The sequence below is a fragment of the Neovison vison genome, chromosome 14 (genome assembly GCF_020171115.1).
Source record: "Neovison vison isolate M4711 chromosome 14, ASM_NN_V1, whole genome shotgun sequence".
In the NCBI taxonomy this organism is placed as follows: Eukaryota; Metazoa; Chordata; class Mammalia; order Carnivora; family Mustelidae; genus Neogale; species Neogale vison.
Window position 1 is genome coordinate 5,695,021 of NC_058104.1, and position 12,812 is coordinate 5,707,832.

Below are 12,812 nucleotides of genomic sequence, written 5' to 3' on the forward strand. Positions count from 1 at the left end.
GCGTACCTGGCGCGGCGGGGCTCCCGGTTCCGGGCTCCGGTGACTGCGACTCCGGTGGTGGCCCCGGCTCCCGGCGCGGCTAGGCGCCCGTGCTGCCCGCCATCCCGAGGCTGCTGCTCCCCTTCGCCACCCGCAGCCGCCTCACACTTTTTGCCCGCCTTTCCTTTTTTTGGTAGAAAACCGCTCCCCGGGCCGAGCGCTCGCCGCGCCAACTCCTCCGCCCTCCCGCGGCCCGGCTCCCGCAGCCCCCGGAAAAGCCAGCTTTCCTCCCGCGGAGCTCCCCGCTTTTTAATAAAATCCAGGTAGCGCCGGTTTAAAGAATCCCAAATCTCCATATACAGCCCGGGATTGGAAAAGGTACATTACACAACCCCCCTTTCAAGTTCCTCTCGCTGGATCTAAAAAAAAAAAAAAAAAAAAAAAAAAAGCCAGCGGGAGGGGGGAGGGGGTGGCTGGGGGAGGGGAGTACTCTCCAGCGAAGAAACACGCATTGTTCCCGGGTGCCCGCCTCCCCCCCCAGGCCGGCCCCCGGCCTCCATCTATTGGCCGCGCCCACCGCCAATCACGCGCATGTAAACACCTTGGCCCTCAGCCATTCCTATAAAACCAATTACGGACCAAGGGGCTCCAGCAGTTTCCAGGCTCCCCACGGCGGGGCTGAATGATCAAAACTGGTGGTGAGAATTTTTCCCGGCCGTTTCTAGGCAGCCCTCCCCCTCCACCAGCTCGGACCCCCCCCTTTCCTCCCTCTCCTCCCTCTTCCTACCCCCTCCCCCGGCGTCTAGGCTGAGTGATCAAAATAGAGGAAGATGGTTGTCGCCGCAATCCAGGGCTTTGCAAGGCGCGGTTTAATGGGCCGCCTGTCAGCTTCCTGCTCGCAGGAGGAGGTGACAAGCCGAGCGAGCCGGGAAGGGCCTGGGGCCCGGCGGGCTGCACCCCGCGCCCGGGCCCTGGCCCCCTACCTCCCCTGGGGCGCGCCTTCCAGAACGCGCGCTGGAGACGCCAAAACAGACAAGGGCTGCTTTTTCCATTTTTAACTCCCCCTTTTAAAACAAAGCAGCGATTCATTCCTTTTCCCCCGGCTGCGCGGTTGGGTGGGATGGGCAGGCGTGAAGGCCGTTTTCCTAGCCTCGGCCTGCGGGTCCCTCCCTGAAACGCGGTGTCAGATGGTTACTGATTAATATTTTGGAGAGGCCGCGGCGGCGGGTAGCGGGTGAGTCTCTAATCTTCTAAAAGGGGTTCCTATAGAAACGCGGGCCGGGACGCGCCCCCCGCTCGGCCCCGACTGGGGCCGCGGCGCTTTGCACCGCGCGCCCTTCCCCAAAGCCTTTCTTTGCGTGGGCGCTCCCCTCCCTTTACCCCCCCCCCAAAAATCAGAGCAGAAAAAAGGATTAGATCGGCTGAGCGCGAACTGACTCCCTCTCGATTCTGACATTTCAGCCTATTAGCATTTCTCCACGGGGCCTTCTGAAACCTATTAAAGTGTAATATTAAAAACCTCTTGGCTGGGGTCCTCTCTCGCCTTCCATCCGCCGCGCCCCCTCCAGGGAGGGCGAGACCGGGAAAAAAAAAAAAAATCTGTTGAGCTCAGAGGAAGCAGAAGCCAAGCCCAAAAAGTGCTTGGCTGGCCCCGGCGGCGGGAGGGGGAGGGGAGCCCCAATCCCCCAGACTTTGTACTTTTATTTTGCGCTTTCAGCAAAATCCTTTCTGGGTTGAGTCGCCGAGAGCTGCCCGCGGCAACCTACTTGGCTGCGGGCGCGAGGACTGCGGACGCGGTCGGAGGGGCCGCCCTGGGGCCCCGCACCCTCTCTACAGCCCCGCAGGGACCCGAGCCGGGCTGGGCATTACGTACCCTCAAATGGAAGCTTGGAGGGGCAGAAATCCTTGCCGATCCTGCCTCGGAGAGCAACCGCGGTGATTAGATTTTAATTAAAACAAGAGAAGCCCGCTCTTTCGCCCCGCGCTGCGGACTCAGCGTTTTCGCATCGCTGGGTCTTTTTTTTTTTTTTTTTTTAAATCCATTTTTAAGCAACTTTTCTGGAGGGGGGAAAATGAGCTAGTTAGCGCCCGTTTGTTCTATTTTCTTTTCTCCACTTTTAGAAGAAAACGGGGAGGGGGGATAGGCTTGGAGAAAGCGAACTGGGGGTGTCTAATTTAATTCTAGTATAAATTTGAGGAAAAAAAGTTCAGCCTCTTGAGGGCAGTTTCAAGTTGCCCTTCCAGGAGCCTCTGCGCTGGTTTCGAGGCTGCCCTCTTTTGGAAGCTGGAGCTCCGCAGGGGGAGGAGGGAGGAGTGAGAAGTAAAGAAAGGAACGAAAATAGCCGGAGCCAAGGGGAACAGCGGCGGTGTCCGCGCTTGGAGCAGGGCGCGCAGGTCTCAGTGGCGGCTGGGGCGGCGGGAGGTTCCCGGTGCGGCCCCGGGACGGCCAGCAGCAAAGACGGAGAGGAGAGGGGGGTTAGAGAAAGGAGGTATTGTGTTTTGTGTGCCTTGGGGGAGGGGGTTGACTGCAGAAATAAAATAAATGCAGTTGAGCTGCGTGGGGCTGCTGGAGGCCGAAGCAGGGGAAGGGTCTGTGCGTAGGGGCGCAGCCCCGGTAGGCGCCGAGCATCCTTGAGCCTTATCCGAAGGCCTTTGTGGGTTCCTAAAAGGCCCTCCCACGCCTGAGCCCCCATCGTTTCCCCACCCCCCTGGTTGCCCTCCAATATTCGGAGCCCAGACCCTGATCCCCCACCCCATTATCCCCGCCCTGGATCTGGAATGGGGTTTGGGGGGGGGGGTTGTTTTTTTTTCTTATTTAATTTTCGCATAGCTCAGGCAAAAAATACGTATCTTGACAAAGTTGAGGTGGGGAATACAAAGGACTTGAGGGTTGGGGGGGGGAAAGGCCTATTTTTATAAATGTTTAATGTTTTCACCCCTGGATGCTCCAAGACGCCGTAATTGTGATGGCGGGGTATGTGCGCCATAAATCATTTAGTTGCTAATAAAAATTCTGCCTGTTTGCCCTGCATTTGCCAATGGCGTTTGCATTTTCCAAGTATGTGCCTTGTCTGCGTGGCGAACCGAGCCTGCATTTCATTAGGGTCGCGGTTCCGGGCAGGCGAGACCCCCCTCCCCCAACCTCCTCCTCCTGGGCCTTTGTGGGCCCCAGCCCCTTCTCGGCACACACGCCCGCCCGCGGCCGCGCTAGTCACCGCCGGAGCCCGGCCCCGGCCGCGGCCCCGGTCCTGGGGACGCGGCGGTTGCTCCCGGGGCCTGGCGGCGCGGTGCCCAGGGCGGCCTGCCCGCGCCGGCTCTCCGAGCGCAGCGTGCGCGGGAGCGCAGCGGGTCCTGCCGAGGGGCTGCCCGCCGCGGCCGACCTGTGCGCACCCTGGTCCTTGCACGTCCCCCGCCCCTAGCCGCTGGGACCGCGCCCCGGTGCCCCCGCAGTCGCGGGGTAAACTGCGTCCGGGAGCCATCTTGGGGCGGGGGTAAGGACGGATCCCAGGCCCAGGGGTGGGCGCTGCCCGGGCTCCTTTTAGAGACCCCTGCCATTCGTAGGGCACCCCCTGGGGATCCCTTGCTGAGCTTCGAGGGCTGGGGAAGCGCCCTTCCCGCCCTGGCGGACCATGTTGCGATGTCAGAGCCAGGCCTGGGCGCCCTGTGCGGGGCGGAGTGGAGGCACCCGGTCCGCGGTCCGCCCGGGTCTGGCCGCCATCTTCCGCCCCCCCCAACATACTTCTGTTTACCCGGCGGGGTCTGCGGCCAAAAAGTGTGTTGACGCAGTGTGTGTATATGTGTGTGTTTTGTACAGACTGGGCAGAAAATCGGCTGGGAAGGGGGTGGGGGAGAACCGTCTCGAAACCCAAACCTTAGCTCCCGGAGAACGCGCCCAGGCCCGCGCAGTCGTCCGCGGCCACCCTGGGCTGCGGAGCCGAGAGCCCTTTTGTGTGTTCTAGGCGTCGGGCTCTGTGCACGCGAACCGACTGACAAAATTATTCCCCTTTGTTTTAAAACCAAAGAACAGGGGCGCCTGGGTGGCTCAGTGGGTTAGGCCTCTACCTTCCGCTCGGGTCATGATCTCGGGGTCCTGGGACTGAATCCCGCATGGGGCTCTCTGCTCTGCGGGGAGCCTGCTCCCCGCCCCCTCTGTTTGCTTCTCTGCCCACTTGTGATCTCTGTCTGTCAAATGGATAAATAAAATCTTTTAAAAAAACATTAAAAAAAAGAACAGGCCAACTTGGAGCCCGGTTCTCCCTGGCGGTGCCTTTGTCACAGCGGCTCAGCCCTGAGCCTCAGCCAACGCTGCCCTATTCCTGCAGAGCCCAGCGCTTTCTGGAACCTGGTGTTGCTGGCCACATGCATACATTCTCCCCTTCCCCCAGAGAAAACTGGCATTTTTTTGTAAGCGAGGACACCTGAGCCACCTCCACCCGACGCCCCAAACCGTCTGGGGGGGTGGGGACGGACGTATGTCCCCACGCCGTGCTGGCTTCTTGGTGAAGGGGACCCCGAGCGTTCACCGGCCTCTGCTGCCGGCTCAGGAAGCCCTGGCCGGATCTGGGGCTTAAAAGAGCCTGTTTCCAGGTCCCTGGTCTGGCAACCAGGGAGCTCCAGACCCGGGCACCTCGAAAACCCGGAGAGGCTGCGCCCGGGACATCCATTCTCGCCCTCCGTTTTCTGCGACTGGCTCAGCCACGATTCAGCGGAGCTGGGGTTCAGCCAGCCTGGCCACGAGGGGTCCCAGCCCTCCAGAAAGCCGGAGGACGCAGCGCCAAAGCTGGAACGCCGAAGGGACAAGAGCGCTCATTTCGTGGGCAGAGCCGGGGCTGAAGCACCAGGCTCGGCTGCAGCAGATCCCGGTGTGTCTCAGCTCCGCCTCCGGCCCTGGCCCCTTTCCCCGGCCCCGGGTCGGGTCTTCCATTCCACTGTTTGGCTCGGAGAGGTCGGAGATGTGCTGGGTGCACTGGGGGCCGGATGCAGCCATAAATCTCTATGCGGGACCTCCTTCCCGCTGCTCACACGCTGGTGCTCCTGGCCGGCCTCCCATCCGGACTTCACCGGGGGCCCTGCTCTCCCGGTCACAGCCTGGGGTCCCTGGGATGGTGCAGGGAATCAAGCCAGGAGCTTCCCCGTTCACCAAAGAGAGAAACGGACTCACCCATTCAGTGCCATCACCTTCCATCCCTGCAGTCGGCGGACCCCAGGCAGCCCGGGCCTCACTGGATCGCAGCCTGGGGAAGGGCCACCGGCCGGGCACTAGCTCCTAAGAAGGTTCGGTGAGGCTGGAATGGGCGCACAGCCACCTGCTTGAGCCCAATTGCCCCGCCATTAAGGGGTGACACCGGGGTTAGGTCAGATCATCTTTTCAGAGTTCAGCCAGCCCCCCTTCTCTGTCGACCCTGCTTTAATGCCGCGCCATCGTTCTGCCCTGGATCCTCCTCCGGCGTGGGATATAGGGAGGTGGGCTTTTCCCCCTTTATTCTTTTTTCTTTTTTTTTTTCCAGTGTGATGAGGACCATGCAGGGTGTCTATGCGAGCAGTGCTGGGAGGCAGGGGTTCATCCAGCTCCCCACCCCACACCAGCCCATCCCTCCCTCTATGCCAGGCATACTCCGGACTTTTCGCCTCTCAGCCCCGAGTCAGCTCCCACATCAGCCACCAGCTTTCGGCTTTGGCGCAAATAGCCCTACCATGGGGAGAGGGGTAATCGGCGGGGCGCTAGTGGCCGCCGGGTAGGGGTGGTGGTCTTTCTACCTGAACAGTCACGGAGCATCTGGGGGACAGACCCAGAGAAGGTGCATTTGCAATAATAATTCTTAATGTCACCAGCCTCGTGCGTCTCTTTGCCAGAGGGGCGGGGAACAGGCCTCTACGCGGGCACCTCTCAGAAGCCGCACAGGCTGTGCGCGATCGGGGACAGGCACCTCCAAACGGTCTTTGCTCTTTGCTCGGGACTCCGATGGGGACGGCCGCGGAAAGGGGAGGCATTCACCCCCTCGGAGGCGCCTCCCCCTCCCCGTGCCAGTGACACACAGCTGGAGGCAGAAGGTTTGGTAAACCTGGCCCCCAGACGATCTTTCTGTGGGAGCCTCGGCTCCTTCCTAGAATTTCTCGAAGCCTGTTTGGAGGGACTGCAAGGGCTCTGCGGGGCCCGGAGGAAGTGGAGCCCTGGCTTCGCCGCCTGGGATCCAAGAGCCTGCAGGGCCGCATTCCGGCCCTGCCTCCCACCCTGGTCCCAGCCCTGCCGCGGCGCCCCAGGAAGCCTCTCGGAAAACAAAGGCTGCGGTTTCAGCCCAAGGTTAAAGTCCACCACGAGCCTGTGTGTTGGTTTTTTTTTTTTTTTCCCCTCTCTCCGGAATCCAAGAGCGATAGCGTTTCTCCAAATAAACCGCCAATAAATCAGCTCCCGGGGCTGCCCGCTGAAGAGCTCTGCTGACCTTGGGGAATGGTTTTCCTGGTTAGACCCCCACCGAGGCCGGGCCCCGAGGGGGAGAGGGCCACGGTGCCATTCTCCCGAGAGAGGCAGGAGAGGGGGGAGGCCAAGGGCATTCGTGGGCGTTACCGTGGCCCTTGTGTGCCCAGAGGGTGTGGGGAAGGTTTGGAATTGAGGGGCAGTGGTTATTTGGGGGAGCTGGGAGTGCCTGGCAGGTAGGGGTGATTGTAGGAGCTGCCTGCTTTGGGGGAGGATGGCCCCATGTCTATTAAGTGCCTGGGGTGCCCACACAGTTCTAGGATGTACAAGGCCTCTTCAGGGGCCTCCTTCTTTGTCTGGGTGTACTGGGTGTGCTCTGCAGGCGAGTTTGTGCGGGTGTGACTAATGGGATTTATGAATGTCAGTGCCAGGGTGACTAATGGAGGGCTTGGCAGCACGTGTGTTGGGGGAGGAGGGGGCTGCACCTAGGTGGGGAGTCAGGGCTCCCGGAGGAGGCTGCCTCCTGCCTGGCCTTTAGGGGCTCATTCTTCTGGCCGCCTGGCCCCTGCTCTGTCTGGACTTCTGAGCACCCCCTGCCAGGCCTGTGTGTGCTCAGATTTCTGGAGCAAAGTGCACCCCAGCCGTGGCCCCCACCCCGGACCTACCTCTGTCCCCTCCAACTACCCTGACCTGTGTGCCTCTGCACACCCAAGCCTTTCCCCATCCATGGCACACAACTCCCAGTTTCTTCTTTTCCAGGCTGGATATTTCTTTTAATGCAAACTGGCCCCTGCTTCGTGCCAGCTCTGACAGTCCTCTGGCTTTGGTACCATAGTGCCCGTTGGACAGACGAGAAGCCCAAGGGGAAGTGACAAGTTCGCACAGCTCAGCAGTAGCACCATATACCCTCAACTAAGCCAAGCAAGGGGACAAATGTAGAGCCCAGCATCCTTTGGGCCTGAGGTGTGGGTGGGTGAGGTCAGGTCTTCCCTGGGAGCAGAGCCCGAATTCCATACTCCAGGGCCAGAAGGAGAGGTCTTAAGGAGAGCAGACCCGGGCTCCCCCACACCCGCTGTAGATACCAGCTCAGAACACACCTGGACAAGGACCTTTTCCATCTCCATGGGGGTCTTCTGGTGTCTAACACACAACACAAACACACACACACACACTATGTTGCTGCTATGCTGCTATTTGTACACGTAGGACAGGCTATCTGTCCTGTGCCTCTGTGCCCCTGTCATAGATACACTGGTCACAAGGGTCCCTGTGACCCAGAGAAATGGGCTGGTCTTCCTAAGGTTGCCCAGCCTGGGTGGCAGCAAGCAACCCCAGCCCTGTTTCTGCCCAGCCCTCCACCTTCTGTGCTCCTCACTGTGACTCCAGGGCCCACAGTGGCATCTTGAGAGCGGGGACCTGGGAGCCTCCCACACCCTCAGGCTCCCAGGACCTCTGTGTCTGTCTCTCGCACACGTGTGCATGCATAGACACACACAATGTGTGTCTCTCTGTTCACCTCCCGCCCTCCCCTTTTTTTTTTTTTTTTTATTCTTCTTTGCCATTTTCTTTCAAGCAGAAAATAAAAACATTTCCCATGGCTACAGCTTTGAAAGCTTCCCTCTTCGCTCTGCCTTTCTCCCGCCCCCACCCCCATGTGGATCCATTTCTAGAGTCAGCAGAAAGTCAAAAGCAAATCCTGAAGATCAAACCTGACAGGCCCCCCCCCTTTCCCGCATCCCTCTACTTTCCCTGCATGTCTTAGCCTGTCTCCACCCTGGAGATGAACAGGAGGGAGCCCCCCAGCACAGGCACAAATGCACTCCCACACCTTCTGTGGCCACGGGGAGTCTCTTAAGAACCTTCCAGAGCTGCCCGTGCCAGAAAGGCCTGCTCACTCAGTTCCTCCTGCTGGAAGTGTCTGGGTTCTCTCTCCCACTCCCCTTTCCAGCCCTGCTCTTCCCAGCCCTCTCCTCTGGGAGGCTGCCTGTTGTAGATTGAATACCCACAAAATGCAGATATTCAAGTCCTAACCCCTGTACCTCAAAGTGTGACCTCCTTGGGAAACAGCGTCCTTGCAGATGTCATTGGTTAAGGGGAGGTCATACTGGAGTAGGACGGGCCCCTAATCCAATATGACCGGGACCTTATAAAAGGGGGGCACTGACAGATACAGGAGGAAGCCTGAAAAGACAGAGACAGAGACGGCCCTCTAGGAGACAAAGGGAGAGGCGAGGACCAGATTCCCCTCACAGCCCCTGAAGGAGCCCACCCTGCTCACACCGTATGGGCTTCTGGCCTTCAGGACTGAGAGGCAGTAAATGTCTGTTGTTATCCTGCAGGGACAAAAATGCCCCAACGTCTCAAGGCTTAGCACAACACATAAAAATGTATTCTCCCTGACATGTTGTCTGCTCTGAGCCCGGGCGACGAGTCATGGCACCCTAGCCACTTACAGGCACCCGAGTTTCGGACCTCAGTGGGAGACTATCACCCTGGGGCGGGGGTGGTGCGGGGGGGAGGTTCAACCGCCAGAGCCCAGAAGTGGTAGGTCACTTGCACTCACCAACCATGTGGCCACACCCAATGAAACAGTGCTAGAAGAGGGGGTCGCCCCCCAACCCTGCCCTGTGCCCAGAAAGGACAGAAGAACCTAAGTTTTTTTTTTTTTTTTTAAATTTGACAGACAGAGACCACAAGTAGGCAGAGAGGCAGTCAGAGAGAGGAGGAAGCAGGCTCCCTGCTGAGCAGAGAGCCCAATGCGGGGCTCAATCCCGATCCCAGGACCCTGGGATCATGACCTGAGCCGAACGCAGAGGCCTTAACCCACTGAGCCACCCAGGCGCCCCAAGAACCTAAGATTTTAAGTAATCTCTCCATCCAACACAGGGCTCAAACTCGCAGCCCAAGACCAAGGGTCGCATGCTCTAGACTGAGCCAGCCAGGCCCCCCCTGACCTTGGCACTTTCTTAAAAATTGTGGCAAAATACACATAACATAAAATTAGCCATTGTAACCGTTTCTGAGCGCACGGTTTCACGACACCAAGTCTGTTCCCATTTCCGTGCCCGCAGCCCCACCGTCCGTCTCTAGGACTTTTCCATCATCTCAAACTGAAACCCCGTCCCCCAGAAGCAGCTCCCACCCCCTCCCTTGGTGCCTCCGACACCCACCCTTCTGCTTCGTGTCCCCATCAACGGGACTGCTCTCAATACCGCAACGTAAGTGGAATCCTACAGGATCTGTCCCTTTTGTGTCCGGCTTATTTCACTTCGAGTAATGTCTTCAAGGTTTCACCCATGTTGGAGCAGGTGCAGAACGTCCTTCCTTTTTAAGGCTGATTAATGTGCCATTGTGGGGCAGGACCGAATCTTGTTTATCCGTGCGTCTGTTGCTGGACACTCGGGCTGCCCCCACCTTATAGCCCCTGTGAAGAACGCCGCTGGGAACAGATGACCCTCCAAGTCTCCGGGGTCTCTACCCAGAATTGGAATGGCCCGAGCCTGTGGCATTTTTATTTCTTTAAAGATTTTATTTATTTATTTGACAGAAAGAGACACAGCGAGAGAGGGAACACAAGCAGGGGGAGTGGGAGAGGGAGAAGCAGGCATCCTGCCGAGCAGGGAGCCTGATGCGGGGCTCGATCCCAGGACCCTGGGATCATGACCTGAGCTGAGGGGCGCCTGGGTGGCTCAGTGGATTAAGCCGCTGCCTTCGGCTCAGGTCATGATCCCAGGGTCCTGGGATCGAGCCCTGGATCAGGCTCTCTGCTCTGTGGAGAGCCTGCTTCCTCCTCTCTCTCTGCCTGCCTCTTGCTGACTTGTGATCTCTGTCTGTCCAATAAATAAATAAAATAAATCTTTAAAAAAAAAAAAAAAAGGGGGCGCCTGGGTGGCTCAATGGGTTAAGCCTCTGCCTTCGGCTCAGGTCATGATCTCAGGGTCCTGGGATCGAGCCCCACATTGGGCTCTCTGCTCAGCACGGAGTCTGCTTCCCCTTCTCTCTCTGCCCACCTCTCTGCCTACTTGTGATCTCTCTCTGTCAAATAAATAAATAAAAATCTTTTAAATAAATAAATTAATTGGGACGCCTGGGTGGCGCAGTTGGTTGGACGACTGCCTTCGGCTCAGGGCGTGATCCTGGAGTCCCGGGATCGAGTCCCACATCAGGCTCCCAGCTCCATGGGGAGTCTGCTTCGCTCTCTGACCTTCTCCTCGCTCATGCTCTCTCTCACTGTCTCTCTCAAATAAATAAATAAAATCTTTAAAAAAATTAAAAAAAATTAAAAAAATTTTAAAAATTAATTAATTAATTAATTAATTAAAAAAAAAATAAAAAGACCTGAGCTGAAAGCAGATGCTTAATGACTGAGCCACCCCGGCGCCCCATCCTGTGGCATTTTTATGTCTCCTTTTTTGAGGCACATCCATGCTGTTTTCCGGGCACAAGGGTTCCAGTTTCTCCACATCCTCGCCAACACTTGCCATTCGACATAGGGGAGTTGGTATCTCATTGTGGTTTTGATTGGCATTTCCCTGAGGACCAGTGACGTTGATCACCTTTTGGTTTGCTCGTTAGCCATTTGTAGATCTTCATTAGGGAAGAGTCTGCACAAGTTTGCCCATTTTTAATGTTGTTTTTGTTCTTGTTTTTTTCATTTTTAATGTTTTGATTTGTTGTTTGTTTTCCGTCTTCGGCACTGTTCTTAACACTGTGATCACCAAACTGGAACACTGGAGTGGGCCACCCCGGCGGGTCCCGGGTTTGCAAGCCTCAGGGAGGTTCTGCTCAGACCACTCCAGTCGTCAGGACACTCCTAAAGGTCCATGTTTTCCTGCGGCCACACACTCACGTCCTTGCATTTACACCCTCCTGTCTGTTTCGAGCCCTGATTAAGTGGTACAGAGTGGCCCAGAGTCCTGTCCTCGGGGAGCCTGCGGTCCAATGAGTGGGACAGTTTGGCCTACAGGGAGGTGGCGAGTGCAGACGAGGAGGAGGAGCGGAGGGCCCGGGAGCGGGGCGCAGGCCAGACCAGGCAGGCCCTCCGTCCGCAAGGAGGAAAGAGGTATTGGAAGGAGTCGGTAATCAACCTCCTTAAATAAAAGGAATCCTGGGGCCCACAGCTAAAAGGCCCAGAAACAGAACACCCGTGGGGACGGATGGACCCTCCCTCTCCCCCAACCCTTCCATTCTCCCTCCGCTTCTACTGGCCTTACTCTCTCCCTGGAGCATCAGTGGTGCGGGAGGGCCTGGCCAACGCCAGATCTGCAGCAAGAAAAAAAGGAACCTCCCCAAAGGGACACGGGGAGAGTTGGTAGTAAAAGGAAGAACACCAGGCAGGAAGACCCTACTCAGCTCTCTACCCATCAAGCACTTCTCTGAGGGCAAGATCAAATCAGACCTGAGAGATGCCGGAGGGACAGATCCCCCCATGGGGACTTGCTAAGGAGACAGAAAGTCACCAGGGGGCTTGCAGTAGCCACCAGCCCTGTGTTCCTTCTCCTCCTCCTCTCCCCCTCCGTCTCCCCCCTCAGGGGTTCAAGTTCTGACTCGGCCACCTGCTAGACCCATGACATTTGCAGAGTCACCTCCCTGTCTCCTGTTGACCTGTCTCTCCTGCCCTCCCTGTGTCTCTGCACACCCCACCCACCCGCACACCAAGTCACAATCCCAGCTCCAGGTGAAAACATGCCACACTATAGGGCACGGTCCCAGCCTTCCCAAGCGCCAGTCACGACCCGTTGTAACCTCGGACAATGGCCACACGCGGTATCTCCCTGCTGCAGCGTGACCTTGACATTCCTCCCATCCAAGGTGGCGTTGTCTATAACAAGAGGCTCGGAAGTGACACCGCATGGCTTTGAGGTCAGGTGGTAAGAGGAGACGCCAGGTCGCCCTTGTGTGTTAAGAGGCTCACGTGGTGAGCCAGCAGGTGAGAAGCTGGATTGCCCAAGGCCACCAAGCTATAAACCCCTCCCCCATGCTGAGGCCCTGAGTCGTCTCTCCAGGGGACAGCCCGGTGAGGTCCCGCCACCCGCCAGCACCGACTCCTGGATGTGTGTGCGAGCAGGTGAGAAGAAGGAGCCTCCTCAGAGCTGCATGAGTGAGGCTTGGGGACTATGACGGCTCAGATCACACACCGGGCGGGCGGGTGGCCGAGCAGGGGCTGGAACCCAGTTCGGTTTGCTCACCCTGCCCCCAGACTGCCCTTCTTTGTGGCTGCTGGAATGACCATGCTCCTGGGCCCTCCTGGGCTTGAGTAGGAGCCCCTCCGGCCTCTGCCTCTCCCGTCACACGGCGGCCTCCCCGCTGGGTCTGTCTTCATGTGGCGCCCTCCGCTCTGCGTGGGTCAGTCTCTGTGCCCCTTCTCCCCTTCTTACAAGGACAACAGTCATATTTGATTAAAGAAAGGTCTGCTGTA

At 58.1% G+C, this 12,812-nt stretch overlaps 1 protein-coding gene across 1 annotated transcript in view; it reads right to left on the reverse strand.

The window, feature by feature from the left end:
• The window catches only part of TNRC18 (trinucleotide repeat containing 18), an 83,117-nt gene extending 82,736 nt beyond the window's left edge, over nt 1-381 (reverse strand). Inside the window, exon 1 of the mRNA XM_044232567.1 lies at nt 7-381. The gene's annotated coding sequence lies outside the window, so the exon portion shown is untranslated. The remainder of the gene's footprint in view (nt 1-6) is intronic.
• Between the last annotated feature and the right edge of the window lie 12,431 nt (nt 382-12,812).